The following is a 27,653-nucleotide window of genomic DNA, read 5'->3' on the forward strand; positions in this document are numbered from 1 at the left end:
TGCACCTATTTATTCATGCAAATGTATGCAGCATCTACAGGTGTCAGAACTGGAGTTCAGCTGTGAGCAAATTGGTCATCTAGTGTCTCCACGTTGTATGATATGCTATAGGGTGTTAGCAAGTTGACCTAGAGCCTATAAGGGATATGTAAGTGTTTCCAGACACCAACAAGGCAAGTATACATGAAAAGGGATTATAGGATGAGAATTCTCAGGATCTAAGTTAGCAAGGAGGAGAGGAAGTTTCTAAGAAAGGACATTTCCAGCAGATGAAACTGCAATATATAAAGTTCTAAGCTAAAGATTAGAGTTTGTGGGGACCAACAAACTTAAAACGGAACTACTATTGGAGCAGGCAATCCCATTACTGGGTTTATAACCAAAGGAAAAGAAATCATTCTACCAAAAAGACACATGTAGTTGTACGTTTATTGTAGCCCTATTCATAACAGTAGAGACAAGGAATCAACCTAGGAGCCCATCAATGGTGGATTGGATAAAAAAAATGTTACACATATACACCATGGAATACTATGCAGCCACAAAGAAGAATGAAATCATGTCCTTTGCAGCAACATGGATGCAGCTGGAGGCCATTATCCTAACTGAATTAATGCAGGAACAGAAAATCAAATACCACGTTTCTCACTTATAAGTGGGAGCTAAACAATGGGTACTCATAGACATAAAGATGGAAACAATAGACACTGAGGACTCCTAGAGTGGGGAAAGAGGGAGGGGGGTCATGGGCTGAAAAACTACCTATTGAGTGCTATCTATGCTCACTACCTGGATGATGGGGTCATTCACACCCCAAACCTCAGCATCATGCAATATACCCAGGTAACAAACCTGCACATGGACCCCCAAATCTAAAAGTTGAAATTATGTATATTTAAAAATGATTAGAGATCGTTGGGATGTATGGGGCAAAGAAGAGCTTTCCCCTTTACCCTTGAAAGGTTTACTGAAAAACCAACTTGCAAGAGGTAGATTAATTGGATAAAAATTTTATTAACATGTATACAGAGGAGCCTTTAGAATGAAGACATAAAGATACAGGGGAAGCTGTCCATTTTTATGCTTTGCTTCAACAAAGTATGGGCAGCCATGTAGAGATAAGGTTGGACAAAAAGGGCCTGATCCAATGCTAATGGACTGAGTGGAAACCCAACCAGGCCTGTCCGTCTAGATTCTTCTTGCCTCTCTGAGCAGCGCTCCTTCCTTCTGGGTGTGCGGCGGGACCCTCTCTGGAGTTGGGGGTCTTAGGACCTACAGTCAAACAAGGTAGGTCAGGGAATTTCTTTATGGCCAGTCTTTATGCAGATAGGATAGAGGGAAAGTTAGCTTCCAGTTTTTAGGTTTTATGGCTCACGCTGGGGAAAAAGGGTTCTGGTTTCTGTGACCCGCCTTGGGAAAGAGGGATTCTAGTTTCTGTGGTGCCTCGGAGGAGGATGGGACTGAGAGGCAGTTGGCGGGAGATGGTCAGAGAGAAACATTGGCTTCTGAGGCTGCTGTGGAGGCCTGCGTTGTGGGGTATTGTTTTCTGAGCCCAACAGGGAGCTGCAAGTGCATATGGTATCAATGGATGTGAACTCACATTTCTAGATATGCCTATGGCATTGCAACCTAGTTCCGGGGTCTGCATTATAACCAGAGACCCTGTGCAATAAAACAATGTGTCCTTTACTCTCTAAAAAATAAAATAAATAAAATATCTTTAAAAAGCAAAGCAGAGCTCATGCTGAAAAGGCTTCCCGAAATCATGAAGGCATCCACCAACATTTTCTAGACTCTAGATTGTCTCGCGCTTTGCCTGATTATTCTAACTCATGCAACCACTTAGCAGAGACTGAGCTTTCAAAGTTTGGGTGCATTCCACTTGCTTTGTTAGATGGCTTCACAGTGCTTCACGGAGTTGGTGTTCCCATGCAGAGGCTGCCTTAAAAACAGTCTGTCAAATGGAGACTTCAAGAAGCTGGGCCTGGAGTAATACCTCCACTCTATTTGCTGACATTTCAAGCATTAAATTAATATTCTTGAAGTCAATTCATCAGGCTCCTAGCCTGTAATTGGGATTCAATGCATGCAGTCGATTAGAGGAGAGAGCAGCCGGTCCATGGAGAAAGAAGATTTTTCATTTTGCATCCAATCAGGGAAAGCAAACACAATCAGGCAGCGTTTCGGGGGCCGATAGATACTGCAATTCTAATGATGAGGGAAGCAAACAGGAGAAGACATTGGAGTCCCTGAAACTTCTGTCTTAGTATGTCCCCCAATTTCTATCACACTGACCCCAATCTGGCTTTTAATAAATCTTTATCTTTGAAACGCTTCGTTGTGGAGCAAATGGAAAGAGTGTTTGCTCCATCAAAAGAGCAAAAGCACAGAGTGTCGTGGGAGTGTGAAACCCTGCATAGCAATGGAAAAAACAAAAACAAAAACCAAAAACAAGGCAGTGTTTGTTTCCAGTGGATATGCATGCTCATGATTAGGGCTGCCAGGTTACAGAGTTCACATTTTAGATATTGCAGAGCTAGAGACTGTTAAAATATTCGAGACTGCTTATGCTGTGGTTCAAGCTGCATCCACATTTTTCATGCTTAAGGTGGTCTCTAGCTCAATGGATTTTCTTGCATTGATTCTGTAAGAGAAAGGTGGAGAAGTGGGAAGGAAGGCCATCTAGGAGAATAGCAATATATATTCCAGGAAGGGACCTGTGACCTGTCTAAAATAGCTTCCTAGAACTCTAGCAAAATTGCAAAGTCCAGTCCAGAGTACGGTCCACATATAATTTCTTGCTGGCTGAGATGCGCAGGTTGCTGGTAGCTGCTCTTCAGGGCATGATTATCTGTCTAATAATCAAAAGAAAGCCAGCAAAATGGAACTCATTATACATTAGAAAAAAACAAAAACATGGCTCGCTGTGGACAACTTTCCTTTTGGAAATATTTGTCCAAGTACTTCAGAACATCCAGAACTCTGGCTGAGCAAATGCACTCAAAAACAAAGTCCTGGTGGCTCCATTGTCAATAATCCATGCTAATGCTTTCTGGGGGACTCTGCAGCCTCTGCAGCCTCTGCAGAGACAGACACACAAGAGCTCAAGAAAAGGATTGTGATCCTGGGCCTTACCGCTTCCCAGGTGCTTGTTATAGGGTGATTTAAAAAGCAAGCCAGACAAGGATATGGTGTACCTGTAGGACAAAAACCTAATAGCCCATCTGTCATCTCTCTTTTTTAAAAGTGTTGTTGGTTCTTCCTAACAGTCACCCATCTGTTCTTGGAAAGTCCCTCTCCTTTAAAAATGATTTTTAAAATCCAATAGTGTATATAGTTGTTTGAAGAATTTAAGTAAGAATGTGGATTGCTGCACTTAGCACTCAAAAGTTCCCCAATTTAAGATTTACAAAAAAGGATGAGTGAAGGATGCTGAAAAATGGCTTTGCAGGAGGAGAGTGGAAGGCTTGGGGATTACTTTATTTTTCTTCCAACATATAATGCTCTTAGAGAGGTTTATGAAAAAAGAAATAAATGAAAGATTAAAGTTATTGAGAAAATGTGGGAGGATTCATGATTTGGAAAGCAGGAATATGTCAGAAAAATAGACAAGCTAAGTTTTATTTGTAAAAAAGTGGAGAATAAAGCCAGATGAAATGATGGCATCTTCCAGAGGAAAAGGAAAAAAAAAAAAAACAACTCATGTCAATGGATTTAAAACATATGTTGGCATAAATATGAAAATGTAGCCTACTTACTCATTATTGCTGTTAAGGAGATTTCCATTTTTTAGCATAAAAATACCTTATCTACAGATACAAAATTTCCACCACAGCAAATGGAGAAGAGGCCCCTTTAAGGAAAAAACCTTTCTCATTTGGCAAGTTGAGCAAAAGCTTGCACATTTATATTTAAACACAAGCCTGAGGATATTGCAGGAAAGAAAGAAACTCTACAAGTCATGTTATAAAGATGACATCACTCTGTATAACATTCCGCTCTATAAAAAGCCACTGTGTATAGATGTCATCTCTCATTTACCATCTTCAAGGAGTTTAAAGGTTTAAAAATGATCTCTAAGGTGTGCATTAACACAAACTCTTCAGCATTTTATCTGGTGAGTAATGATAATAACTAAAACATTCAAGGTTACTCACTATCGGCCTAGAATCTGGAGTTGATGCAGATCCCTTAATTTGATTCCTGGGGTAAATTACATGTAACATGAAATTTACCATTTTAACCATTTTTAAGTGTACACTTCACTGGCATTAAGTACATTCACGTTGTGTAACCATCACCACCATCCACCTCCAGAATGGCTTCATCTTTCCAAACTGAAACCCTGTCCCCATTAAACACTAACTCCCTATCCCTCTTCCTCCAACCCTAGCACCCACCATCCTACTTTCTTTATCTATGGGTTTGACAACTCCAGGGATGTTGTATAAGTGAGACTATACAGTATTTGACCATTTATGACTGGCTAATTGCACTCAGTGTGATGTCCTCAAGGTTCATCCATGCCATAGCAGGTGTCAGAATTTCCTTCCTTCTTAAGGTTGAAAAATATTCCCTTGCATGAACACATCACATTTTGTTTATCCATTCATTCGGTGATGGGCACTTGGTTTGCTTCCATCTTTTGATTACTGTGAATGAATTTGGTGTACAAATAGCTCTTCGAGTCCCTGTTTGAGATTATTTGCAAATCTCCTTATTCTTTTTCTAAAAATAAATGAGCAGGTGACAGATAGAACATGCTGTAGCTTCCCATAAAAGATTTTTGCAATATTTAATGGAGAATGGCCCAGCATCTCATGAAGGAGGTTCTCAAACAAAACACAATCTGGCGAACAGATTCCATGGGCTTAGCTTAGAGGGATGCCTTTAAACCCTCGTGCTTTGCAACTGCTCTTACCTAAGGTTGCTTGTTGTCTGTGACTAGCTCTTTAACTTTAAAGCTTTATTAAGAAAGTGGCCTCTGTGACTCTTGAGTTTATGAGCGTTTAGTCTCCTTTGGTTCCCTGCTGGCCATGATGCACTGGGAAAAATGTTCAGGAAAATAAATATCCACTCTTCTGCAGAATGGAATCATCTCTTTGAGGTCAGATTTTTCTGAGTTCTTGTTATTTAGGAGAAATGCTGAATATGTAATACTAGCACACTTAAAAAAGTTATGTGTCATTCATGGTACACTTACTCCTCAAAAGCAAACATGGATTACCAATGGGACTTACTGAATTAATAGATATATGAGAAGTTGGGGGAGAAAAGGCAAAATACAGATAAAATTTCAATAGTGGCTTTGTGCCAAGCATGTTTGTACTACACTTTAACTGATATTCCCTCAAGTGGTCCATGGCAGACTTCTAGGCAGAGTTATTTTTCTTTCTATCTATCTATCTATCTAGCTAGCTAGCTATCTATCTAGCTATCTATCTAATCTGTTATCTATCTCTCTTATCTACCTATCATATATCTATCTTCATCATCATGTTATTTTACCTTTCTATCTCATCTATCAATCTATGTATATCTTCATTATGAATCTTATCTAGCTCTCTATTATTTATCTATCTCTATCATCTATCTTTATTAACATCATAATCTTCTATGTATACTATCTCTCTATTTCTGCCAATTATCTATCATGTATCTTATCAATCTCATCTATATATTCTGTCATCTATGTATGTATGTATCTATCATTGTGTATGTATCCTAATATGTTTCTATGTTATCTATCTTCATCTCTATTATTTACCTATCATCTATCTCTCTTCATCATCATTATAATCTTCTATGTATACTATCTCTTTCTATCAATCTTGTATCTATCAGGTATTTTAGCTGTCTATTCTGTCATAATATGTATGTATCTACATATCATCATCAGGTATCTATTCTACTATCTATGTATCCATCTATCTATGTATCCATCTACCCATCTGTTAATATTATCCATCACATGTATCTCTCTTATATCTACCTAGCCTATCAATCATCTGTTCTATCTATCTATCTATCATCTATCTATCATCTATCTATCTATCTATCTATCTATCTATCCATCTATCTATCTATCATCTAACTATCTATCTATGTATCTATCATCTACTTATCTATTTAATTTATCTATGTATCTATCATCTATTTATCTATTATCTATCTATCTATCATCTATATTTCATCTCTCTCTGCTTTACCATGTGAAGAGCTCCTTGCCCACTGTCATATTCAGGGTTCTCTAGCCTGTAACAGTCGGATTTGAATCCAGCTCCACTTGTCACTGGAACATTCTAACATATAAGCAAGTCTTTATTCCTTATAAATAAGAGTATGCCCCTCTATTGCTGCGATGTAAAACACCCATGCTCTACTGTTGCATGTGAGGCTGTCAGCATCAATATATATCTTCAGGGGTGCCACTGTTGTCACTTTTATTTACATAAACAAATAATTCGAACTTGTCAACCAACGTTCTCTTCTCTGCCTAGTTCCTTTTAAAATCACATCTTTGCTAGAGGCCTGACAAAGAGAAACCCCAATGTGCAGGTGCAGGGTGTGCTTCCTCTGCAATCCAAAAAGAATGAATGAGAAAGAAATAGCACACCCAAGGTTCATGTGGCTCTTAGAACACACCGAAGGAGAGGTGGTGGGAAATTAGTCAGAAGCTCTTTGCCCCATTTTCTGATGTGTACATTTAAGCATATGTTTGTGTGGATAAATGATTCCTGTGCACAAAAGACATACCCAAATTAGTTATTGGGAGAAGTGAAGACAAAACTCTCTGAATTCCTTGAAGTTTGGGATTTACAATTGCATTTTAAAAATAATGGATTATAATGTAAGGAACTTCCCATTAATTTTTAAAATTTCATTGTCATAATGATCCAGTGAGGTTGGAATCATTTTTCCCTACTTTACAAATCAAATGCATTCATGCTGAGAAGAATACATTCCCCCTTTTGATGTCTTAGACTTCCCTTGAAATAGTCCGTGGGGAGTTGAGGCAAGTAGATAAAAGAAGATAAAATCCCTGACTTTTTCTTTTGATGATTTCCTCTTATTCATATTTCCTTTGAATTGCAATCTCCTTATTTATCTGTTTCACTTGGATAATGGACATTTTAATAAAAATTGCCTGTATTTATTTTCTTTGATGTATTTCATAATGCCTCAACTTGCAGACCCAAAGTCATGGACGAGAGTCTTGTTATATTTTTATTACCCTGAGATTCACTAAATCCACATGGCTATCCACAGTGATGATTTCAGCTCCCAATGCAAGCTCAATATTGATTTTATCTGGATTGTTGACTACTGAATGCATCATCACCTCATTTAATTTTACATGCTTACCGCATCATTTTGCCTAGAAAATTGAAATCAGTGGAAAGAATTACAGCTAGGCAAATGCAAAGTTGTGTGTGTGTGTGTGTGTGTGTGTGTGTGTGTGTGTGTGTGTGTGTGTGTATAGAGGGGGAAGGTTGTCTTTCCAGCAGTTCTGAATAAGGAATTTTAAAAACTGGTAGCTAATTCTGTTTTATACCTGAAAATAAGAAAGGTTTCAATGTGTTACTTTTTTTTTTTTTTTTTTTTTTTGAGACGGAGTCTCGCTCTGTCGCCCAGGCTGGAGTGCAGTGGTGCGATCTCGGCTCACTGCAAGCTCCGCCTCCCGGGTTCACGCCATTCTCCTGCATCAGCCTCCGCAGCTGCTGGGACTACAGGCGCCCGCCACCATGCCCGGCTAATTTTTTTTTGTATTTTTAGTAGAGACGGAGTTTCACCGTGTTAGCCAGGATGGTCTCGATCTCCTGACCTTGTGGTCCGCCCGCCTCGGCCTCCCAAAGGTGCTGGGATTACAGGCGTAAGCCACCGCGCCCGGCCTCAATGTGTTACTTTAAGTGCATTCTTTTTGGGGGAATGGCTGGGGTAAGTATATATTTTCCTGTATGAGTGCTACTTTGTAAATGCTGCAGCTGTTAGCTTAGGCTAAGTTTAGCTACAGTAATAAATGACTCCCCAAATGTAGTGTCTTATAACCAAGGTTTACTTCTTACTCAAATTTCGTGATGGGGTCTTTATTTATATACAAAACTATGAATATCAAAAGAGGTAATACTGAGATTTTTTTTTGATAAAACCAACCAGGGAGGGATTTTTTTTTTTTTTGTAATCTGACATTATAGTATGCAACCAACCAACTAACCAAGCCAATAATAGGAAATCACCATGCTTAGTTGGGGCACTGTGGCTCACGCCTGTAGTCCCAGAACTTTGGGAGGCTGAGTCAGGAGGATCGCTTGAGCCCAGGAGTTCGAGACCAGCCTGGGCAAAATGGCAAAACCCCATTTCTTCACAAAGTAAAAAAAATTAGCCAAATATGGTGGCACGTGCCTGTAGACCCAGCTACTCGGGAGGCTGAGGTGGGAAGATTGTCTGAGCTGGGGAGGTCAAGGCTTCAGTGAGCTGAGATTGCACCACTGCACTCCACCCTGGGAAACAGAGTGAGACTCTGTTTCAAAAACAAAACAAAACAGAAAAAGTTAACCTCATTCTTTTTTTTGATATCACACAACTTGCTTGCTTGATTTCCAGCTAAAGCCCAAAAGGAGAGAATTCCCAAATAAAGCCTTCCTTTTGCTCTAGTGATCCAAGTAATGTTCACAAATTTCTGCTTTGATTTGGTAGCAGAGACCAACACATAGAGAGACACTCCACTTGGATTCACATTTACAGTTTTATCAGATGATGATGGATGAATTCATAGCTGTATAGTCCTACCTAACAATGCAGAATCCAGAGGTCTGTGGGCTAAGTTCTCTGTTAACTTATCCACATCAGAGAGCGTTCATTAGGTGCATGTTTGCCGGTGGCCTTGGCACTTTTTCTGCAGAGAAAAGTTACTCTTTCAGACACACACCTCTGAAGCCCTCCAACATGTGACACTTGACTGATCATGCATATGAGTGGATAAACTCAATCATGCATGAATAATTTCAATAAGTCAGGGATAAGGGCCAACTGTCGGAAGATGAGAGATGTTGAAATTATTGGAGTTGTTTGCTTAGATAGATTCAAGTCCAAGGAAGTGAAATCAGCTGTTAAGCCAAGGCAGGCATTATAAAATAATAGAAAAAGAAGAAGAAAAAACTGAGGATAGAATTGATTAAAAGAAATTTCGAAAAGTTCCGTTGAATTCACTTGCCTTTCACGGAATGCCAATTTTAAATCTATGGCACTTAGAAACATAAGAAAATTTAAAAAGACAAATAGAAATCAGAAAAACAACTAACACATTTGTTAGATCAAAGAATAATTGTGAAATAAATAATAGAGCAGCTTTTGCATATAGAAAGCACTAAATGAAATTGTTAGGTATCATCCAACAATCCCATATCATACATCAAACCATTACATGCTGGTAGAATTACAGAAGTCCACATGGAGTAAACACATTGTTTAAAAATTAGGCATACTATTGGTTGTTTCAGCTTTTTCTGTGACTGTGGCAGATGCTTGATATACTCATTAAGGTTTTCCTTTGCAATGTGACAGTTCGGGTTTCAATGAACTATATTTCTCATTCTTAATGTGGAAAAAAAACAGATTTCATTTTGCACACTGAAACTCTTTGGGCTTTTTTTTTTCCTCTGCAGATTTGCCATTAAATTAGGCTCATATTTTCATCACGAGCTCTTAGTTTCTGTTCCCCAGTAGAACTTCAAGACCTAGAGATGTGCCACCCATTAAAAACTGAATGATTCGGCATTTTTCATTTTTAGTGGATAAATATGCTCTTGTGGATAAATATGCTTCAGTGGATAAATATGCTGCATTTCCTTCCTTCTTCTTCCTCCTCCTCCTCCTCCTCCTCCTCCTCCTCCTTCTTTATAGAGACAGAGTCTTGCTCTGTCACCCAGGCTGGAGTGTAGTGGTGTAATCATAGCTCACTGCAGCCTCGACTTCCAGGGCTGAAGCGATCCTCCTGCCTCAGCCTGCCAGGTAGCTGGACTACAAGTGCATGCCACCATGCCTGGCTAATTTTTAAGTTTTTTTTGAAGAGATGGGGTCTCACTATTTTTCCCAGGCTGGTCTCAAGCTCCTGGCCTCAAGCAATCCTCCTGCCTCAGCCTCCCAAGGTACTGGGATTATAGGCCTGAGCAACTGCACTTGGCCTTGAACTCACTTCAAAAAGAAGACATTTATATTTTTTTTTATCGTGGTAAAATACATGCAACATAAAATTTACCATCTTAATCATTTTTAAATGTCCGGTTTCATGGTGTAAAATACATTTATAATGTGGTGCAACTAACACCAGCAACAATTTTCATTTGGACTTACATTTATTTGCTTATTTTAAATTAATTGATTGTTTTTTTTTAGAGACAGTGTCTCTCGTTGTTGCCCAGGCATTCCTTGTTTTAGCTTCTACTCCCATCTTTTTTGGTTCACTATTTCTACCCTGACTATAACAACTTAACCCCACCATGACCTTCAATATTCATTATACCATTTTTTACTTTATCCCCACCCCCTACATGCATTTTCCCACCTAACCAGTGCACAATCTAGAAGACAGTCTGTTATTATAATCTCTCCTTTAGAAAGAGCCTGGATACGCGAGCCCATCTCTTACTTCATTGAACTTCGTCATGGGAATAACCGTTCTAACATTCTCCTTCTCTGTTGCAGATTTCAACTCTCTTGGGATCTTATTGTGCACCCCACATCTGTTTCTTATTCTCCAGATCTGTACCAGGGGCTGCCAAACTGCAGCCCATGGCTCAGTCCACCTTTATTTATATAAATTAATTGTTATTGGTACAGAGTTGTAAGTTACTGACTGTGGTTGGCAGCTAGCGGTGCTGGAAAAGAAGAAACAGCCACTTCGATGCATTCCCTTTAAGTCCATGACAACAAACCTCAAGTAGGTATATAATAGTACTTTAGAATCCTACTGCATTTCCCCGGGACATTCAGACAGTCTTCTGGAGAGAAGTTTCACTTTCTTTCTTTTCTTTTGAAATATCTTTTTTGCCCTTTATTCTCAGTTGATTATTGAACCTGGTTTTACTGAAGAATAGAAACAATAAAAAGATTCCATGTGGTCCTTCAGCTGCATCTCCTCATGTATATATATCAGATTCATGCATGCAGCCAGTCCTGCTGACACCTGTGCAGTGGTCCTGTCCAATGCCACCACCTCTGTTGTGCAAACCTCCCATACTCTCTTGTGAAATAAAAAATGTCATTCTTATATTCCCCACTCTTTTCTACCCCTTTCTATCTCTTTTGCAGCCTGCCTCTGCTACTGTTAATGAGTACAAAAAGCAGTTGTTTTAAATTTATTTTTGACTTTTATTTTTTTAGAGACAAGGTCTTGCTCTGTCACCCAGGCTGGAGTGCAGTGGTGTGATGATAGCTCACTGTAGCCTCAGACTCCAGGCTCAAGTAATCCTCCCACCTCGTCTCTTGAGGTAGATGGTACTACAGGTGCACACCACCACACCTGGATGATTTTTAAATTTTTTTAGAGATCAGGTCTCACTCTTTTGACCAGGCTGGTCTCAAACTCCTGACCTCAAGCAATCCTTCCACTTCAGCCTCCCAAAGCACTGGGATTACAAGTGTGAGCCACTGCATCCACCAAACTATAGTCAGACAGAAGGAATAAGATCTAGTATCTGGTAGTATGTTGCAGGCTGAAAGAATGAGGGTCATGATCAACTCAGTATACCACTGGAGGCTATATGAGTAAACAGCAAACTGTTCTCATAAATGCAGAATGTTGGCAAACTGACAAACTGTATCTGCCGCCCAGAAGGAATGCTGAGGGCCGTCATGCCCCAAGTGCAGTGTTGCTTTTGATTAGGCACATCTGAAGCCTGTTAGGAATAATGTGAACCTGTGATCAATTAAGCAGCTGACCAGTCATTACCTCCTTCTCCCTGCTCTTTCTACCCAATAAATACGAAGGGCTGTAGAAGTTCAGGGCTGCTGCCTTTGCTCACTAGAAGCAAGGAGCCCTCCTCTTTTTCCCCAAACCTCTTCTTTAAAACAGTTTCTTTTATCTTAAGTTTTCATTTCTACATTCGTCCCCTTTTGTTCAGTCTTGTAATGATGGTCTCAAGTAGTAACAGTAGTAACTGTTGCAGTGACGGTCTCAAGTAGTAACTGTGGCAGTCTGCCACAGTAGTACAATCAGGTGACTATAATTAACAATAATTTATTGTTATTTCAAAATAACTAAAAGAGTGGAATTGGGATGTTTCTAACATAAAGAAATGATAAAAGCTAGAGGTGATGGGTACTCCAATTATTCTAATCTGATCATGACACATTGTATGCTTGTCTCAAAATTTCATATACACTCCATAAATATGCACAACTATTGTGTATCCATAATAGTTAAAGATAAGAAATAAAACTATTGTTGTTCTTAGTGCATAGAATACTTTTCTATCAGAGATAGCGCCAAAAGCTGTTGCTCTCTCTTTTTGTTTTTTAGCTCAACTATGACCCCCCTGAGAAAGGTGTCCCTTGGTCAAGCCAGAACAGTCCTCCAGACCCTTATCCTGCTTTAGAATTCTTTAAATCCCTCACCTCCCACCTGGCTTATTGTATATTTTCTTGTTCACGTGTTTGCTTAGAGCTTCCCTGCAATAAAGTGAAAATTACATCCTCATAATTCAGAATAGTCCTGACCCACTACTCATGTTCAACGACTAAATGCATGGGTAGATGGAAATGTTACATTTTGTTTGTTTGTTTGTTTTCTCATCTTTTTCCAGGATGCATTATTTTCCTTTCATTGTCATTCCATCAATTATCAATTTATATTTTTGGTATCTGATATGGTTTGTACATTTTTGGTATCTGATATGGTTTGGCTTTGTGTCCCCACCCAAATCTCACCTGGAATTGTAATCCCCACATGTTGGAGGAGGGGTCTTCTGGGAGGTGACTGGATCATGGGGGGACTTCCCCCTTGCTGTTCTTGTGATAATGAGTGAGTTCTTACGAGATCTGATGGTTTAAAAGTCTGTGGCACTGCCCCATTCAATCTCTCGCTCTCTCTTTCTGCCATGGTAAAGACATGCTGGCTTTCCCTTCACCTTCTGCCATGATTATAAGTTTCCTAAGACCTCACAGCCATGCTTCCTGTACAATCTGTGGAACTGTGAGCCAATTAAACCTCTTTTCTTCATAAATTACACAGTCTCAGGTAGTTCTTTATGGCAGTGTGAGAACAGATGAATACAGTATCCTTTAAATTTCCTTGTAGTTTAGTAAGGCTGGAAAGGGTAAAGGGGTAGAAGGATGAAGAGAAGTTGGTTAATAGGCACAAAACTACAGGTAGAGAGAAGAAATAAGACCCAGTGTTTGATAAATCAGCAGAGTGGCTCTACTAAACAACAATCGTCATGTATTTCAAAACAGCTAGTAGAGAATAAGTTGAATGTTCTCAGCCTAAAGATAAATGTTTAAGGTGATGGGTGTCCCAGTTACACTGATTTTATTATTACGCATTATTTGAGTGCATCAAAATATGACAGGTACTCCCAAAATATATGCATATATATCAATTTACAAATAGGTTTGAGAAAAAGAGTGCAGGAAAATATGACTCCTTTGCCTCATGTTAGGGTTAGCTTCTCAAAGACATTCCAGGCAGGATGATGTGTGAGAAAAGTATTTAATAGTGTGAGGCAGGAGGGCATTTATTTAAACATGTGTGCTCTGAGCTTAGCTTGACCTCACTTCGAAGCCCAGTTTTGCCACTTGAGAGATTCATGTCCTTAGGTCATGTTTCAAACTCCCAAAGATTTTACTGTGAAGTACCTCATGGGGCACATGACAGTTAACACCTTGTAAGAATTTGTAAAGATTAAATAAAAGTATGTCTATAAAGCCTTCAGCTTGGTGCCAGGAACACAGTAAACACACAGCAATAAGGGGTGAATATATGTATATATGTGTATATATGTATATTTAGCCATTATTTTTATTATTGTCATTGGCAGACAAGTGTTGAAAGATTAGGTTCTTAGTGCAAGCCCTAAAATTTCATAACAATTAAAATAGAATTGTTCTTCTTTGTCATCTGTGTTATCTGCATCTTAAATGACTTGGTCGAGAAAGTTTTTATGCTTGCATTTTATTTATTTTTAATCTGAAGGTGATTCTTCAACATGGTGCTGCTGGTGAATGGTGATGATGGTGCAGTCCCACTGGGACCGACTTCATGGGTGTGTGATCACCAAGCGTCAAGCATTGTCTTGCACTCCTGCAGAGACCCGACCACATGTTTGGGGAGTATCACAGTCAGGTGCACACACCAAGTGTCAGGCATGGCCCTGGGTGCCTGTGAGGGTGTGCACTTACCCACAAACACCCGCATGCCCGAGAGAGAGCACAGCAATAGATAGCAAATAAAAGCTATTCTAACAGGTATGAGGTGGTATCTCGTTGTAGTTTTCATTTGCATTTCCCTGATGATTAGTTATGTGGAGCACTGTCTTAGTCCATTTTTGCATTGCTATAAAGGAATACCTGAGGCTGGGTAGTTTATAAAGAAAAGAGGTTTATGTGGCTCACCATGCTTCAGGCTGCAGAAGAAGCGTGGTGCCAGCATTCACTTCTGTGAGAGCTTCAAGGAGCTTCCATGCATGGTGGAAGACGAAGGGGAGCTGGCGTGTGCAGAGATCACATGACGAGAGGGGAAGGAAAAGAGAGGGAGGAGCCAGGCTCTTTTTAACAATCAGCTCTCATGAAGACTAATAGTGGGAACTCACCCCCTCCAAGGGCATTAACCTGTTTATGAGGGTCTGCCTGCGTGACAGAGAAGCCTCCCATTGAACCCCACCTCCAACACTGACATGCAATGAAAACATGAGATTTGGAGGGGACAGACATCCCAATTCTAGCAAGCACCTTTTCATATACCTGTTTGCCATTTGTCTTCTTTGGAAAAATGGCCCTTTATCCGTCTGTTAATCTGGTGATTTTTTTTTTTTATTTTGCTCTTGAGTTGCATGAGTTCTGATATGGTTTGGATTTGTGTCCCCATCCAAATCTCATGTCAAATCGTAATCTCCAATGTTGGAGGAGGGGCCTGGTGGGAGGTGACTGGATCATGGGGTAGATGTTCCCCTTGCTATTCTTATGATAGTAAGTGAGTTCTCATGAGATCTGGTTGTCTAAAAGTGTGTAGCACCTCCCTTTTCTCTCTTCCTCCTCGGGCCATGTAAGATGTGCCTGCATCGCCTTCACCTTCTGCCATGATTGAAAGTTTCCTGAGGTCTTCCCAGCCATGATTCCTGTACAGCCTGTGGAACCATGAGCCAAATAATCTCTTTTCTTTATAAATTACCCAGTCTCAGGTATACTAGAATGGACTAATATGAGTTCCTTTTATAATGTGTATATTAACTCCTTAATCAGATATATAGATTGCAAATATCTTCTCCTTTGCTATAATGCTGCATTTTCACTGTGTTGATGGCTTCTTTGGTTGTGCTGTAGCTTTTTACTTTGATGCAATCTTATTTGTATTCTTTTTGCTTTTGTTGCCCATCCAAAAAATTATTGCCAAGAGCAATGTTATGGAAGTAAAAGATAAAAGATGACAAGTGCCAGTGATGAGGTGGAGACAGCGGAATCCTTACACACTGTTGGTGGGAATGTAAATTGGCCCAGCCATTAGGAAAAACAGTATGAAGTTTCCTCAAAAAATTAAGACAGAACTACTATAAAATCCAGCAACCTCACTACCGGGAATATATCTAAAGAAAATGAAATAAATATCTCAAAGAAACATCTGCATCTCCCATGTTCATGGCAGCATTATTCACAATAGCCTAGATGTAGAAATAACCTAAGTGTTCATCAGTGAACAAATGGATAAAGAAAATGTGGTGTATGTACACCGTGGCATACTCTTCAGAATCTACAAAGAAGGAAATTTGGCTATTTGCAACAACACACATGAACCTGGAGGATGTTACATTAAGTGAAATAAAATAGGCACAGAAAGATAAATACTGCATGTCCATTTATATGTGGAATCTAAAAAAGTTTAAATCATAAATGCATAGAGTATGATCACCGGAAGCTGAGGGGCAGGTGAAATAAGGATATTTTGGTCAAAGGTAAAAACCTGAAGTTATGGGATGAACAAAATCTGGGAATCGAAAGTACAGCATGGTAGTGATGAATGTGTTAAGCAATTAGCTTGTGGTCATCATCACACAATGTATACAGGTATAAAGTCATCCTGTTATACACCTTGAATATATACAACCTTTATATACTAAATAGTTTAGAATAACAAATTTTAAAAAGGCAAATAAAAACACTATGAGAGGTGGAGAGATTGAGATCACAGAAAAAATATATCACTTTCTTGCTTTTTTTTTTTTTTTTTTTTGCACAAAAGGCCTACATTTTCTTTTGCATTGAGCCCCACTAATTATGTATCTGGCCCTGAAGACCCCATTAGGCCTTCAAGAGATCCCACACTGGACCCCCACTCCTTCTGTGACTTAGAAATGGAATCTGAAAGTTCAATAAAACACTAGTGGCTGAAAGTAGCCTCTGTATGACGGATCCACTTGGGACATTCTCCAGCTTTAGAGAAAGGTAGATAATGCTGAGGTTTAGGGTATAATTGGTCCCATCAACCAGGTAGTGAGCATAACACCTGATAGGTAGTCTTTTAGTCCTCACCTCCCTCCCTGCTCTAGTAGTTCCCAGTGTCTATTGTTTCCATCTTTGTGTCGCTGTGTACTCGATGCTTAGGTCCCGCTCACAAGTGAGAACGTGCAGTATTTGGTTTTCTGTTCCTGCATTAGTTCACTTAGGATAATGACCTCCAGCTGCATACATGTTCCTGCAAAGGACATGATTTCATTCCTTTTCATGGCTGCATAGTATTTCATGATGTATATGTACCATATTTTCTTTATGCAATGTATCTTTGTAACAAACCTGTGTAACCCAATTCTAAAATAAAAATTGAAAAAGAAAAAAGTTCATACTGCAAAAAAATGGAAACACTTATAGTGTAATGTTTTGAGAGTAACTTTGAAAAATGTAAGCATTAACAAAAAACTGGAAGGAAAAACTGAAAGATGTTACAGTTGGTTATTTCTCAGTGATAAGACTACGGGTAATTGCTATTTTCTTCCTCTCCAATGTGCTGCACTCTGTATATTTTACTATTTTAATCAGAAACACAATACACCTTTTTTTTTTTGACATGGTCTCACTCTGTCACTTAGACTGGAGTGCAGTGGCACAACCATGGTTCACTGCAGCCTCAAACTCCTGGGCTCAAGTGATCCTCCTCTATCAGTCTCCCATGCAGCTGGGACCACAGGTGCATGCCACCATGCCCAGCTAATTGTTTTAATTTTTGTAGAGATGGGGGCTCACTTTGTTACCCAGGCTGATCTTAAACTCCTGGGCTCAAGTGATCCTCCCACCTGAGCTCCCAAAGTGCTAGGATTACAGGTGTGAGCCCCTGTGCCTGGCCAACAATAAACAATTTTTAAAACTGCTAAAAAAAAAAAAAAAAGAAAAACTAGAAGATGACTGATGTCCTTTTATGAAGGCTTCTTTAGGACCTGGGTACAGGGTTGCAGAAGATCATTCAGACCCTTCTGAAGACGCTTTCGTAGAGGCATCGCAAATTTAAAGACCCAAAGAAAGGTCTTGAATGCAAGTCCTTTTCAAGGAAGTCTCAGGAAGGCTTTGGTTTCTGCAGTACCTGCTGTAAAACACTGGCTTTAATGAGAATGCTGTGACACTTTATGTGGTCTCACATGAGTAGCAAATGTTTGCACTTCCCTTAACACCTGCCTGTCCTCTGACCCAGTTGGCATTTGGTAATGGGAAAATTTTTAGTTCCTTTAAAACAGGAGCCTCGTTGAATACAGTGCCTGAGTGCAGTGCCAGCAAAATTCATAGCACCACCGCATTCCATATTCTGTGAGCGGCAGCCCATTAATGGCAGTATTGACAATAAGAGGCACGTAAATCAGCCTAGAAGTGGATGATCTTGAGTTTCACCGTGTTTTGCAGAGACTCATTGGGACAATGTGCCACAGGGCATAATCCGCACTGATTCTGATACTGGGGCATAATGTGAATCTATTTTCATTCCACAGAGGTATGCCAGCATCACTCTGATCAGGAATCACTTTTTGGCTACATATTTACAATGTTTTAGTACATTGCATTCCCCAAGCAGATGATACAGTCTTCAATTCAAACTTTATTGCGTGGACATAATGTATCCCTTGAAGCTTATCTGGCATGTGGCATTTTTAAAATGTAGGTGCCTAATAAATAGTCATTAAATGTTGAATGGACGTTGAATTTAAGGTCTTCCTTTTGTGAAGTTACCCAATGCATGTCACATTACAGATCTGCATGTTTCCTAAAATCACTGATAACTTTTTTCTTTTCCATTAAAAGAACATTTAGATTCAAGAGGTACGTGTGCTTGTTTGTTACACGGTATATTACATACGGGTAGGGTTTGGATTCCTAGCGTACCCCAAAACTCAAATAGTGAGCATTGTACCAGTTTGATAATTTTTCAACCCTCACCTCCTTCACATCCTCCCTTCTTTTGGAATCCCCAGTGTCTAGTGTTCCCAGCTTTGTGTCTGTGTATACCTATCGTTTAGCTCCCACTTATAAGTGAAAGCATGCAGTGTTTGGTTTTCTGTGTCTGACTTAGCTCACTTAGGATAATAACCTCCAGCTCCAGCCATGTTGCTGCAAAGAACATGATTTGTTCTTTTTTATGTCAGTATAGTATCCCCCGGAAAATCAGTGATCATTGATCTGAACTCAGTAGGTGTGCGTGTGTCAGTGCTACTGGCTTTTAATCAATGCAATTGTACTGATTCCCTCTTTCCATCACTAGCCATCTTACATCATTTTCAATATTTGCAACTTCTTCACAAATGCAAAAATATTTATCTTTAGGTCTATCCACATTTCATTTTTTATTATTATCCATATTTCATTTTTTATTATTTTTATTTTTTGAGATGGAGTCTCGCTCTGTCTCCCAGCTTGGGTGCCATCTTGGCTCACTACAAACCTCCACCTCCTGGGTTCAAGTGATTTCTCTGCCTCAGCCTCCTGAGTAGCTGGGATTACAGGCACCTGCCACCATACCCAGCTAATTTTTGTATTTTTAGTAGAGATGGGGTTTCACCATGTTGGCCAGGCTGGTCTCGAACTCTTGACCTCAGGTGATCTGCCCATCTCGGCCTCCCAAAGTGCTGGGATTACAGGCATGTGCCACCGCGCCTGGCCTATCCACATATCTTAAACACTGCATATCATAACTTATCAATCATTTTGTTAAAAGGATTGATCAAAGCCTTTGTGCTCTTATTTTCTCGAGTTATTGTTGTGCTGCATTATATTAAGATGTTTTATTATTCAAATAAAGGTTTGAACATAATATTACATGTTGTTCCATCATTTTGGGTGATTTTTTGTTGTCGTTGTTGTTTTCCTGAAAAGGATCTTTTGCACTTGTAATCCTTATGTGTACACAGTATGTTATTTCTCAATTCTTGGATGAGAAGAACATTAAAACAGAACTTATTGACAAATGACTTTCAATTTCCCACTTGTGAGAATAATAGGATCATGAACCTTTTTGACTGGATATGAATATAGATTAAACTGCAGTTACAGTTTTAACCAGTAGATGGAATTATGAACAATTTCTAGAAGACTTCAACTATGCATTCAATTTTAGTAAATATGGTAACCCCTCTTTCCCTCTAAAATAGCTAATAGGGGAGCTGTTTTGTAAGAATGTTTTTGTCTCGAGGCTTTTATGTTCTTATTTCTATGAAAGAACAGCATGCTTACAGATTTACAAAATGTCTTGTAACAGACACTTGGACTCCAACATCATGTATGTGGCCAGAACAGGCCATTTTCTTCAAGTTCAGCAAAAACTTTGATAGAGAATGTTTATTTGACTTTGGGAAAAAAAGAACATGGAGTTAGAAGTTGTGGTGTTGCCAGAAAAGGGGTTTTGATGTAGATCCCAGGAGAGGGTTCTTAGATCTTGTACAGGAAGGAATTTAAGATGAGTCACACAGCACAGTGAAAGAAGCAAGTTTATCAGAAACTATTCCATTACAGAGTAGGGTGTCCTCAGATAGCAAGAGAAGGAACGCCCCATCTTTGTTTTAGGTTTTTCTTAGATAGGGGTCTTGTTTATGTAAAGACTAAGCTAAGCTGTGCCTACATGTGGGTGGGTGGACAGCATGACACAATTTATTATTTTATTGATTTAAATGCAACTATCCTTGGCTTCAAGGTCAACTGGAAATCTTGATTTCAAAGCCAGCAAAACATCTGGGGTCTGCTCAATGTATGATGCTTTAACATTTTAGTGTGTAAGTACATCAAAGCATGACTATAATTATTCTAAAAGCATATATTTTTTATGGGTATGGGGATATCTAGACTTTCTGTTTTTGTAGAAGTGTGTCCTTGTAGATATCTTTAAGCTATTTCCTCAACTATAAACATCTTATGACCATGTGACTGGCAACGAGTGTGTCTTGCTAGTTTTATGATGAAGTTGATTTTAAAATGATGTCACCCTGGCTCTCCTAGGCTTCCTGCTTCCCGAGCAATGGGATATGGAGAATGGTCAACATTTTAATTCTGCCTCTTCTGCTTATTAGATGGGTGGGAGCCGATGGGCCCTTTAATGGCTCTAAGTATTAAATATGTTACACGGGGTATCTCGGGGGTCCCAGAGACCACCCCCAGGTTTGGTGATTTTCTAGAAGGACTCACTGAACTCAGCATGTAGTTGTCCTCGCAGACATGATTTATCACAGCCAAAAGACCCAAAACAAAATCAACAAAGAGAAGTGGTGTATGGGTAAAAGTCTGAAGGCCACTGGGCACAAATTTCCAAGAGTCCTCTCCCTGTGGAATGAAACAGGGCGTGCTTAATCCATCCAGTGGTGGCAACAAGGCCCGTGAAATGCTGGCCACTGGGGAAGCTCTCCTGAGCCTGGAAACCTGGGGTTTGTATTCAGTCTGTGTAGACACCCTCTGCTTAGGGCATTCCAAAATTCCAGACTCCAGGAAGAAAAGCAGGTGTGCAGCATAAGTGATACTGTTTGTATAAACAGTTTAGACAGAATGAGCCATTTTCTGCATTTTGAGAATAGTGGGAACCCTTCTGAAATCTAAGTTCCCATATGCCAGTGGATAGAAATTGAATGGTGTCCCCTTGGTCCAAATTCATATGTTGAAATGCCGATATGCACTGTGACTGTATTTGGAAATGAGGCCTTTATGGAATTAATTAAGGAGGTTAAGTGATGCCATAGGGTAGGATCCTGATCCAATAGATAAGACTGGTGTTCTTATAAGAACAGACCTGACAGCTCTCTCTCTCTCCCTCTCTCTCTCTCTCTCTCTGTCAAATGAGGGCACAGAGAGAAGGGAGCCCTATTCTGCAAGCCGGGGGGAGAGAGCCCTCACCAGGAGCCAAATAGACCCAGCACCTTAATCTCAGACTTTCCAGCCCCCAGAACTGTGAAAGAATAAATGTCTGTTATTTAAGCCAAGCAACCTGTGGATTTTGTTATGGAAGCCAAGCTGACTAAGACACCAGCCAGTGGCCAATCATGCAAGCTGGCCTTGCTATAAAGAAAACCTTCTGCAGCCTGCTAGGTTAATTCTTCTTTGCACACAAGAATAATCATATGAAGTTTCCATGGCTGTAAAGGTCGGAGGAGATGATGCATTTCTGGGGTATGTTAACCAAAATTACTGACTGAGGCAAGAGTCTCAGTCATTCGAGGTTTATGAAGCCAGAGCTTGAGGGTCCACCCAGGAAAAACACCAGTGACAGAGGGTCTGTGGTCTATGAGCCCAAAGTATCTGAGACAGGTCTCAATTGGTTTAGAAAGCTTATTTTGCCATGGTTATGGACACGCCTGCAACACAGCCTCAGGAGGTCCTGACGACATGTGCCCAAGGTGGCCGGGACACAGTTTCCTTTTATACATTTTAGGGAGACATGAGACATCAATGAATATGTGTAAGATGTACATTGGTTAAGTCCAGAAAGGTGGGACAACTTGCAACAGGGCTTCCAGGTCATAGGTAGATAAGAGACAAAAAAATGTTGTATTCTTTAGAGTCCTTGATCAGCCTTTCCCTGAATACATAATTTATTCTGGCTCATTGAATCTACGTTTTTACTTAAACAGTAGGGCAGAGGAAGCAATCAGATATGCATTTTTCTCAAGGGAGCCTCAGAGGGATGACAAAGATTTTAAAAAAGCTCCATACCTCCCTCACAATTGAGGCCTCACAATTGAGGGAGGTATGTAGCTTATTAAAATCTTTGTAGCTATTCTATACAGGAATAAAATGGGAGGCAGGTTTGCTGCCTGACATAGTTCCCAGCTTGACTTTTCCATTGGCTTAGTGATTTGAGGGTCTCAAGGTTTATTTTACTTTCACAGATCAGTGTTTTCCAAAGAGCTTTTCAGGATGGTTCGCATTTATACATTTTCTTAAAGGGGGACAAGAGGAATGGGTAGAAGAATGATTGATTTCATGTTGTCTTTGTTCTGTTCCTGGGAAAATAACCGTTATCAGTGAGAAATCTAACAGACCTTAGGTTTTTAGAAGCTAGACTTAGATTGCAGACCTAAAGTTACAATTGCCATGTCCTTGTTTATGGGAGGATAGGCATCAAATCCAACAAAACATCTGGGGTCTGGCTACTGTATAATGTTTTAACAAAAGGTTGTGAAGTATCTGTTATTTTGTTTGGAAAAAAGATATTGGTGTTGCCTGACTGAGGCTTCACTTTACTTTTGCCATAACAAGTTTGGGGGTCCTGAGATGTTTTTATTTTCCTTTATAGATATAATGGTTTGTTCAAATGTAGGGTGAGTACGTACGCTTGTGAACAAATCAGATGCACTCAATTAAACAGCATGGCCACAAAGACTTGTTGGCTTACCTGATGATATTGTCAGCACCATGAGGTCTTCCATGACTTGGTAAGGGTCTTGGGCCAGCTGAAGGGGGACATCCCTGATTATGGACCCGCAAGTGGCCTTTTCAGTGGGAGCTCTGAGCCCCTGGCTGGTTGGAGCAGCTTACACACCAGTAAGGAAAGAGATACAGAGGTATCATTAGGGAGTGGACTGACAGTGGCAGGACCCCTGGCCAGGGTTTTAAATTTCCTTTTACCCATGTAGCAGCAGTGATGAACTGAGGACAATGGCCAGGATCCACACCTCCCAGGGACAGCTGTCTTGTTCACCTTCTCTTAACCTGTATTGGTCTCAGGTCCTCAGACCAACTCCATGGTTTTAAACATTAAGGATGCAGCAAGCACCACTCATAGGATTCTGAGTTAAAATCAGAGTTGGGATGACTTGTATGAAATAGCTACCTCTTGCCCCAACACAAAGTAGAATTTCTGGTAAAACATCCGTGGAACAGACTGGAGAGAGTTTTCGATGCACTGTCTCAAATTCAAAACCTGGGCCTTGGGTTTCAGTTTCTGAAATTCTAGAAGCTCCTCTGGAACTTGACCCAGGAGAATCTGATCAACCATAATTCCAGACATGTGGGGATAATAGTGATCAGAGGGCGTCCGATGGCATACTGCCATCAGACAAATGCCATTTTATTTTTCCTGGACTTTTTCTAGTGGGTAGCACGATTCTGCAAATTTCAAAAGGGAATAAAATCTAATACTGAGTTTCCATTTTCCATGGGGACTGAAATTCTGAACCAGGTCATAAAACCCCACTTTCAGTAAACTCTATACGCTCATTCTCATTAGTCTTCCAAGAATATTAAAAGAGATTTCAATTCAAATTCTGCAAATAGTGAGACCGAACATATTGTATGTATTACATACTTCTGACTATTAATACATCCAGGGGAGCTTCAATTTACATTTAAAAAAGCTGAAAATTCAAAAAAAGTAATAGGCTGGCTATCTACATAGCCAAATAAAAAGAAAGCTGTATAAATTGTCTATTTAATTCCAGTAAAAGGATTTTTGTTTCTCTCCCATATTTTCTTCATAAAGCTGAATTTTTTTCTGATTTTGTTGCAGTTTCTTGCTTATTTAACTTGAGTTTTTTACCTTCCTCAAATACTAAGGTTTTGGAGCCTCTGGTGTTTAATTTCTTACTACTAATCTTATCAGTATTGAATTGGATTTTGTGTTCTTATTGGGTTTGGAAGATGTAGTTCCTTCAGTTCAAATACACACACACACACACACACACACACACACACACACATATATGTGTTCAAAAACGGAGTCTTGGGTTTTATATATTTACATATAAAATATATAAATGTTTTTATAAACATATTATACCCACACATATATACACATACATGTATACATACACATATAGATGTGTAGATATACATGAAATATATAATATACATATAATATATAATATATAAATTATAATTAATCAGTTAATATTATTATGTATAATATAAAATTATATATATATTATGGGATAAAATGCCTGACACTGTAGCCTCTAAAAGCCCATTTAAATTTAAAAAACCATTTGAATAAACAGAAAGCTAGAAAAACAAAGTGGCTATTATAAACTCATTTAAATGTGTAGCTTAACAATGAATGAAAATATCTTGTCTCATTACAGTATTTTGTTAAAATTGGAGGGAAACTAGCATGGGATACCAAATCACAGTAATCTCAGAAATAAAATTATAAGATTAATTATTTGAATAACAAAACTTATTTTCCATAAACATTGTGTTGATTTTGAAATATAGAATATTATTAAACAAAAAAATTGAAGTTTTTATTTTACTGGCAAATCAGGTTAATTGCCTCAAATTACTTTGGAAGCCTCAATGTTCTTTGCTATTACTGGTGAAATATATAGGTAATGTGATTTCTAATCCCAATAAAGTAATGATAGGATGAATAGAATAAAAGAGAATGTTTCTAATAGTATGACAAGCCAGTATGTAGTGTTCTTAGATAATTTTCCAGTAGCATCACACAACCTGAAACTGAGCCAATTGTCCCATAGACTGTTCTTTTTGATAAACATAGAAATTGATCCTACTGGTTTTAGCTCTTGAAACTTATATAAGTTTTATCTGAGTTCCTTCCCAGGAAAGGACCTTTAGACCTCTCAAAAAGCATCAAAGAACTGAAACTCACCAGATCACTGCATGCTGACGGTGAGATGGCAGAGCCCTCATTCACCATGATTGCTTCCTTGCCCCTCCCTAGTTTCTGTTTTCCTGCACACGGTTACATTTCTTCCCTGCTGTGTAACCCCCTAGTTTTAGTCAGTCAGGGAGTTGGATTTGAGACTGAGTCCACATCTCCTCAGCTGCAGCACCCAATTAAAGCCTTCGTCCCTGGCAATACTCGTTGTGGCTTTCTGTGTGGCAAGCAGCAGGACCTATTCCAAACCCCTGGTGTTTCTGTAACAAATCTAGCTGTTGACATTAAGTAGGATCCAGGCAGGACAGCATTCATAGCCCAGTGCTGGCTTGTAACACGCTTTTCCTCATTTAATTTTCACAATGCATATTTTCTTGCTGCAGAAAGAGGAAGAGGTTTTGTTTCTCTAGGATTCTGTATTTGTGTCTTAACTCACTTTCTTTGACTGTGTAGTTTTTGGCAGCACGGGAATGGAGCATTTATGATCACACCCTCATCACCACTGACAAAAAACGGCAATAAATATGAAAATAATTCTATTCAATTGCCCTTTCACAATACATGCTATTTTCCTAAAGACAGAGTTCTGTTCTCAGAGGTCTGAGGTCTTTTCTCAGAAACCTAGGCTGAAACTTTAGGGGAATTAAAAAAAAAAAAAAGAGAAATGGAAATATTTTTCGAAAGAACTTCGCTTCTGGATCCCCTAATGTCTTCAGATAAGCAAAGCCATCTTTTTCTCCTTTTCTTTTGAAAAAAAGCTGTGATTCTCTTACTAGTCTAATGCTGACTGGTGTAGTTTTTAGTAGCTCTTCGTGTTTGTGTAGTTGTGAGATAGTTCTGTTGGTCATGGAAGACTCCTTCCCAGGAAGTCACACCATGCTCCTGTGTAGGACACAGTGTTTCACCCTTTATAAGCAGAACAGCTCCAACTGATGCTACCTTGTAGCAACCTATATCTGTAATGAAGAAATCTGGGTCCAGGAAAGGAATGGAATTTGCTCAAGAGAAACTGTCTCCAAAGAATTAGTTTCTAACTTTCTGGACATGTATGTTTTTCTAAATGTACAATTGGTGTCTCACGTTCAGCCAGTTCCAATTGCCTAAATGTCACATATAGGCTGGAAAAAATATGCATGTATCTGAGCAAGGCTTTTCTGCAAGACTTGCTAGAGAATTGGAAGGATGAAAAAGTAAATCTGAGTGCAGTTGTCAGCATTAAAGACACTTTGGCTTCAGGCAACGCCAGAGAATTGAGCAGGAAAGACTTGGCCTGAGACTTACCATCTTATACTGAATGTGCGTCTGGTTATTAATATTATGCCTCAGTTCTCCCAGTGACTCCAGGACCTAGGGCCAAATTTCAAAGTCAGATGGATATTTTATCAGTGACAACTTGGACAGATATAGTGGGAAATAACCGAGAAAGGCTAATTTCTGGAATTTTATAGGTGAGAAAAGGCATAAAACATTACTTTATCTATAGGCTGAAGCTCTGAACAAAAAGAAAATTTCTGGACAGCAAAAGTTTGGAAATTTGTACTCTATTTACTGGAATTTAGACACTTAGATATCAAAAGTATTACCCCCTTCCACTTTTTTTGTTTTTTTTTTTTTTTTGGGCAAGCTGGCTATTGCCCAAAATAAGAGAGCATGATTTAGTGTATTACAGTTGCCTAGGCTCTTCTGAATGTGGAAACTGGATTTGAAATTTTTAATGTGTTAAAATGCTCTTTGAAACTCTCTCCAAAAAGTATTTTCTACATCAGAAAAGTAAGCTGTACTTGGAAAAAAAAAGAAAATTAGTTATAGGCTATATTATTTGGTGTATGGTAAAAGCTACAAAGTCATTATATAGGCACTGTAAGTTTCTCTGGGTTAGAACGGCTACTTCTACTCACAGAATTAAAAGAAGAAGGAGAAAGAGGAAGAGGAGGAGCCAGAGGAAGAGGATGGGGAGGAGGAGGAGGAAGAGGAAAAGAAGAAGAAGAGGAGGAGGAGGAAAGAACATAGCACAAGAATATTTCACATGGAAAGAAAAATATAAGAAAACTGAACCTTGGTGAAATTAGAAATTTATATTGAAAATTATTTCTGTTTAAATGGTCTTAATGGAAATAAAATGAAACTTCTCTTTTTAGGAAAATAGCATTTATTATTAATGGGCAGTTTCATAGAGTTCTTTTTATGTTTATTTCCCTTTTTAAATTATACTTTAAGTTCTGGGATACATGTGCAGAACGTGCAAGTTTGTTACATAGGTATACACGTGCCATGGTGGTTTGCTGCACCCATCAACCCATCATCTACATTAGGTATTTCTCCTAATGCTATCCCGCCCTTTGCCCTCCACCCCCTGACAGGCCCTGGTGTG

At 39.2% G+C, this 27,653-nt stretch overlaps 1 long non-coding RNA gene across 1 annotated transcript; it reads right to left on the bottom strand.

Moving 5' to 3' along the window:
- Positions 1-415: 415 nt before the first annotated feature.
- Positions 416-25,463, bottom strand: LOC134757932 (uncharacterized). Its single transcript, XR_010132583.1, has 3 exons — positions 25,274-25,463; positions 23,060-23,197; positions 416-2,855 (listed from the first exon to the last, which is right to left on the bottom strand). It is a non-coding gene; the product is annotated as an uncharacterized lncRNA (long non-coding RNA).
- Between the last annotated feature and the right edge of the window lie 2,190 nt (positions 25,464-27,653).

Source organism: Gorilla gorilla, chromosome X (assembly GCF_029281585.2).
Source record: "Gorilla gorilla gorilla isolate KB3781 chromosome X, NHGRI_mGorGor1-v2.1_pri, whole genome shotgun sequence".
Classification (NCBI taxonomy): domain Eukaryota; kingdom Metazoa; phylum Chordata; class Mammalia; order Primates; family Hominidae; genus Gorilla; species Gorilla gorilla.